A 6,000-nucleotide genomic window follows, 5' to 3' on the forward strand; every position below is an offset into this window, starting at 1 on the left:
TCTCCAGGCAAGAATACTGGAGTGAGTTGCCATTTCCTTCTCCAGGGGATCTTCCCGACCAAGTGATCAAACCCTGGTCTTCTGCATTGCAGGAGGTTCTTTACCATCTGAGCCATCAGGGAAGCCCATTATATATAGCAACTTGTCAATTTTCCAAAATCTTCTGGAAGAACAAATCTGTATCAGAAGCATTCTTCCAACCAGAGCTGCCTGGACACAGCAGCCATGTGTCAGCACGAGGTTAACCTGTGTTGATTGTCATCCCCACAGTCTTTGTTCACCTCCCCTCTGCACTCTACAGCTATGTTTGAATATGTTGTCCTTTGAAGCTTTCAACATAGTTGCAACATTCTAAGGCAACAGGCCAGACAAACATACCCCATTTAAAAAAATTTAGACTTTGACTCAGAAATTGATAAAATCTTAAAGATTATGGTTCCAATAAAACATATTTAAAAGCTTTTATTCACTGTTTTATTTAGTGAATGTTTACTGAGCACCTATTTTGTTTCTTTCATTTTTCAAGGCACAGAAGATGCAATGGTACATGAGCATTTTCCTGCTCAGATAATGAATAAATCAATTTTAAAGGTTAATTATGCTTAATGATGAATGCTATTTTATAAGGAAAATAAAAGAGCCATGTGATGGATGGTGATGGGGCAATGGTTGACTCTAAAGGAGTGGCCAGAGCAGACTAAGACCTTACTGACTGGAAAAAGCCAGCATGAGAAGACCCAGGGTAATAGGATCTGAACAAGAGGGACCAGGGCCTTGGTCAGGAACAACTTTGGTGGACTTCAGGCACAGCAGGCAGGCAAGCATGGTGGGAGGCATGGTGAGAAAGTATGAAAGATGAGGTCAGAGAGGTAGGCATGGGTTTATCTGTTATCTCCTGCTACATAACAAATCACCCCAAAGTTTAGTGAAGTCAAGCTGACCAGTTATTACCCGAGACAATTTACGAGGGTCAGGGATCTGGGAGCAACTTAGTTGGGTTGTTCTGGGTTGGGATCTCCCAGGAGGCTGTAGTCAAGCCCTCAGCAGGGTTGCACTCATCTGAAAGCTTGACTGGGGATGGGGGATCCACTGCCAACATGGTTCACTTTCACAGCTACTGGAAAAGACCTCCTTGTCCACCTCTTCACGGGGCTGCTTGAGTGTCCTCCTGATGGGTCCACTAACTTCCCCCAGAGTTAGCAGTCCAGGAGAGACCAAGACGGAAACAGCAAATATCTATGACCTGGCATCGGAAGTCATGGCTCCAAGGACAGTGATTGATTGAGGAGACGGCCTAGAAGGGAAGGGGCCAGCCAAGGAGTCTGAGGAGGAGGCATCTGTGAGGCAGGGAAGTGTGGCATCACACAGCTGGAGACTGAAGACGGCAGCAGGGTGCTGAGACAGACGTCTGACGGTGGGGTGGGGGTGGGGGGCAGGTTCCCATGGGAAGTTTGATATAGAGATGGCAGCCACTGACAGCCCTTTTGAGAAGGTTTGCGCCGCAAAACGCAGATGAGTGGAATAATAGAGATCTAGGAAAGATCTCTGTCTGAGAGCTAGGACAGAAAGGGAGGGTTAGGCTCAGTTTTATTTGTAATTGTGGGAAGTCACCCAAGAACAGCAGAAGCGGGTGTCACAGCCAGTTTCCTAAAGCCCTAGGATGCCAGACCCCAGGGAGCGCAAGTGCGCCACCTAGTGTTCAGCCATGGCATCCGCCAGACTCACTGCTCAGAGTAGGTGGGGCCTCTTCAGTTAAGAGCAATCTGCTTGCTGGAACAGAAAAATTGCTTTTTCTGAAGCCTGTGCTCTGGGACAACCCAGAGGGGTAGGGTGGAGAGGGAGGTGGGAGGGGGGTTCAGGATGGGAGGGGAACACATGTATACCTGTGGCTGATTCGTGTTGATGTACAGCAAAAACCATCACAATATTGTAATTATCCTCCAATTAAAATAAATAAAAATTAAAAAAAATTGTAAATCCACATAAACTGCTCCCAAGAGAAACTAAAACTGCTGATGGAAGGCTAAGTTGGAGCGTTCTCCTCTCTTCCCCTTGACACTTTTCTTATGCCCTCATCTCTTCACCTTCTTCCATCAGTCCTTCTGTTCCATGTCCTTTTCCTTCCTCCGTTTCTATGATACAGATCAGAGCGATGCTTCCACAAGCCAAGGAACCCCAAGAACTACTGGCAGCGACAGGAGCTAGAAGAGCATCACGGAACAGATTCTTCCTCAGAGCCTTCAAAAGGAACCAACCTTGTCCACACCTTGATTTCAGGCCTCCAGAGGGAATAAATTTCTGTTGTTTAAAGCCACCCAGGGTGTGGTCATCTGTTACAGTGGCCACAGAGAGCTAACACAACTACTTTGCAATAAACAAGAATGAATACACCCAATAAAATAGTCGGATTTCAAAATGATACACTGAGTGGAAGAAACTAGACCAAAAAAAAAAAAAAAACCCCAAAACACTTGTATGATTCTATTTATATACAATTCTGGAAAATGCAAACTAGTTTATCTTGATGAGAAAATAACATGCCGTGGGGGAGGAGCAGGGGGAAGAGTCCAAGGCAGAGGACAGACAATGTTCACCATATTGACTATGATTCTTTCGTGGGTGTATACCTGTTAACACGTGGACTTCCCTGGTAGCTCAGATGGTAAAGAATCTGCCTGCAAGGCAGGAGACCAGGGTTGGATCCCTGGGTCAGGAAGATCCCTGGGAGAAGGGAATGGCAATCCACTCCAGTATTCTTGCCTGGAGAACTTCATGGATAGAAGAGGAACTTCATGGATAGAAGAGCCTGGCAGGCTACAGTCCAGGAGTCACAAAGAGTCGGACTCGACTGAGTGACTAACACACACACGTATCCAGCTGTACACTTAAATTATGTGCCGTTTATTATATGGCAATTATACCCCCGAATATGATGCTAAGACTAAAGGAGGCAAGTAAAACCCCACAAATCTATCCTGTGATGGTCATTCTGGACAATTCCTCTCTTCCCCCCAGGCTGCCTCTCTCTCCTGGGAAGTTGTTGTCTAATTACAGTCAGGCTTTGGTCTCTCCTGTCCTGCTCTCCTTAGCCATCTATATCTCCATCCCTCAAAACCAACAGCAACAACAAGCACTTCAAAACAAATCCAAAAAAGTCCTCTTTCATCCCTGGCTGGTTTTCCCGTTGGTATTTCCTTCCCTCTTTGCTGTCACTTCCAAGACTCAAGTAGTCTTTGCGCTGACTTGACGTCTCTCCAAAGTCTTGAGCTTTGGTTTCTTACCGAATGAACTAATCACCATATTAGTTCTAACAGTTCAAAAGTATTACCTCGTATCTATTCTCTTTGATTTCTTTACTGAAAATCCAGGCCCCCTCTCCTCTTCTATCAGCAACTTTCTGCCAGACCCCCGCCCTCCATCACTCCAGCATTCATGTTGTCCATACCGCTCATTTTCTTAGTTTCATGATGCGCACGCCTTCCTTGCCAACATGCTGTCACACTGATACCATCCAATCCTGCTTCATTTCAAAAGGTCAGAATTTTCACAAAATAAATAACACGTTATCAGTGACAGCCCTCCCCCATCCAGAGCTCAGGCTTGTGAATAAGGCTCTGAAAAGGCTCCAGTGTCTGACGTTGGGCAGAAATGCAGTGTGTGGCAGGGCAACCTGGATGAGACCCAAGAGCCGCATGATAGGGATGTGAAGCAAATCAAACAGACTCTGTCCCAGAGACAAGTTGCAGGGGGAGGAGAGGGCAGAGTTCTGCTTTATCTTTTCCTGCTTTAACAAAGTATAATTGACAAATGAAATTGTACAATATTTTTAAAATGTTTGATATACATCATGAAATGGTTGCCCCCACCAAATTAACACATCCATCATCACCTTACATATTTACTTTTTTAAAATACAATATAATGTTACCACGGAGAAGGAAATAGCAACCCACTCCAGTATTCTCGCCTAGAGAATTTCATGGACAGAGGAACCTGGCGGGCTATAGTCCACGGGGCTGCAGAGAGTCAGACACGACTGAGCAACTAACACACATGTTACCAACTAGGGTCACCATTACACATCAGATCCTCAGAACTTATTTATCCTATAATTGAAAGTTTGTACCCTTTGCCCAGTGAGAGCTCTACTTTTATTTTTATTTTCTTGTTGTTATTATGTATTTATTTATTTGGCTGTGCTGGGTCTTAGTTGTGGCATGTGGGATCTAGTTCCCTGACCAGGAATCGAACCCAGGCCCCCTACATTGGGAACGTGGAGTCTCAGCCACTGGAGCACCAGGGAAGGCCAGAGAGCTCTACTTTAGGTGGGTGATGAGGGAAGGCCACTCTGGGGAAGTGACAAATAAACTGAGACACAATGTAAGAAAGAAGCAGACATGCAAGGAGTTGAGCAAGACGGTTCCGGATGGACACACCAGAATTTTCAAAGCCCTGGAGTAGGAAGCAGTGTCCGGTACCCCAAGCCAAAGGAGGCATGACTGGAGGGTAGTGGGTGGCTTCTGGCATGAGAAAGAAAGAAAGTGTTAGTCGCTCAGTTATGTCCGACTCTTTGTGACCCCGTGGGCTGTAGCCCGCCAGACTCCTTTGTGCATAGAATTCCCCAGGCAAGAATACTGGAGTGGGTTTAGCTATATCCTTCTCCAGAGGGTCTTCCTGACCCAGGGATTGAACCCGAGTATCTTGCATCGCAGGCAGATTCTTTACCATCTGAGCCACCTGTAGAATGAGAAGAGGCGACAGATGGCAGATGACACGCTCCTTCAGTCCTGTCAAGGAATTTGGATCTTATTCTAAATGAAGTGAGAATCCAATGTCTGGCTTTCTTCCATAAGCTTTTGCCAGATGATACAGTATTTTGGGAGGTACAATTTCACACTGTAGCTATTTGAAAGCATAGCTTGAACTGAAGAAGAAAAAACTCATCTGCTTCTGCACCAAAAACAGGATGAAGAGAAAACTGAAAAACCAGTCAGAGTGTGGATTTGCCAACTCAACTAGACTCGTTAGCTTTCTGGAGTTTCATGGATAAGTATGCTGGTATAATTTGTAAAACTTGTAAAATAAATGAATTGTAAATGTATTCAAAGGATGGGGGCCGAGAATTCCCTGGCAATCCAGTGGTTGAGATTCCGCACTTTTGTGCTCCCAGTGCAGAGGACATGGGTTCAATCTCTGTTGGGAACTAAGATCCCACATGCTGCAATGCGACCAAAAAAAAATAACAGCATAAGAAAATGACTTTGATCTCAGGGGGTTATTAAGCACTTACTTAGGGAGCAATTGTAGGAAACTCTTTATATGATACCCAAAAAGCAGTTTTTACCACTTATTCTTTAAATGTTGAGCTGTGAATGAATGACTCAGTGTTTTTAAATAGGTGCCCAAAGTCTGTGGTAACTGGTTGTTGATACTGAGCTTATCCAAGGTGGTGCAAACAGTGATTTTAACAAAGGAAGGAAGGGAGGGAGGGAAGGAAAAAAGGGACACAATGCTTTTCATCTCATTCTTATCAGCCAAGTACTGTGTTTAACTGTGTCTCAACAATGTTAAGAAACAGGCAACTGTTTCTTAATGTTAAGGAACAATAAAAAAAATACTTAGTATAAAAAATAGCATTTAACTTGTCATTTCTTCCTCTGATGACCTAATTTTTTCAAATCGGGGAAGGGCCAAATCTGAGCTATGGGATGCTCTTCCTGGGTCTTCTGATTTCCTCATGGTTTTTATTTTCAGCGTTGGTACCATCCGAGCCGGCCAGGGTTAGAAGAAAGTTCCTAGTCAATATTCTGTGCTCAAATTTCCCTTACAATGTGTCATAGCAAATTTTCAGAAGTTGAATCATCATGCTCTAGCATACACAACTTTGCCAAAACAGCTGCACTTTATCTTTGGAGCCCCTGCAGATAGTAAGCCCTCATATAGTAAGCCTGTAAGCACACTGAAAACTTGAGAAAAACACATCATTTTTGTAAAACAAAG

This window comes from Bubalus kerabau, chromosome 3 (genome assembly GCF_029407905.1).
Source record: "Bubalus kerabau isolate K-KA32 ecotype Philippines breed swamp buffalo chromosome 3, PCC_UOA_SB_1v2, whole genome shotgun sequence".
In the NCBI taxonomy this organism is placed as follows: domain Eukaryota; kingdom Metazoa; phylum Chordata; class Mammalia; order Artiodactyla; family Bovidae; genus Bubalus; species Bubalus kerabau.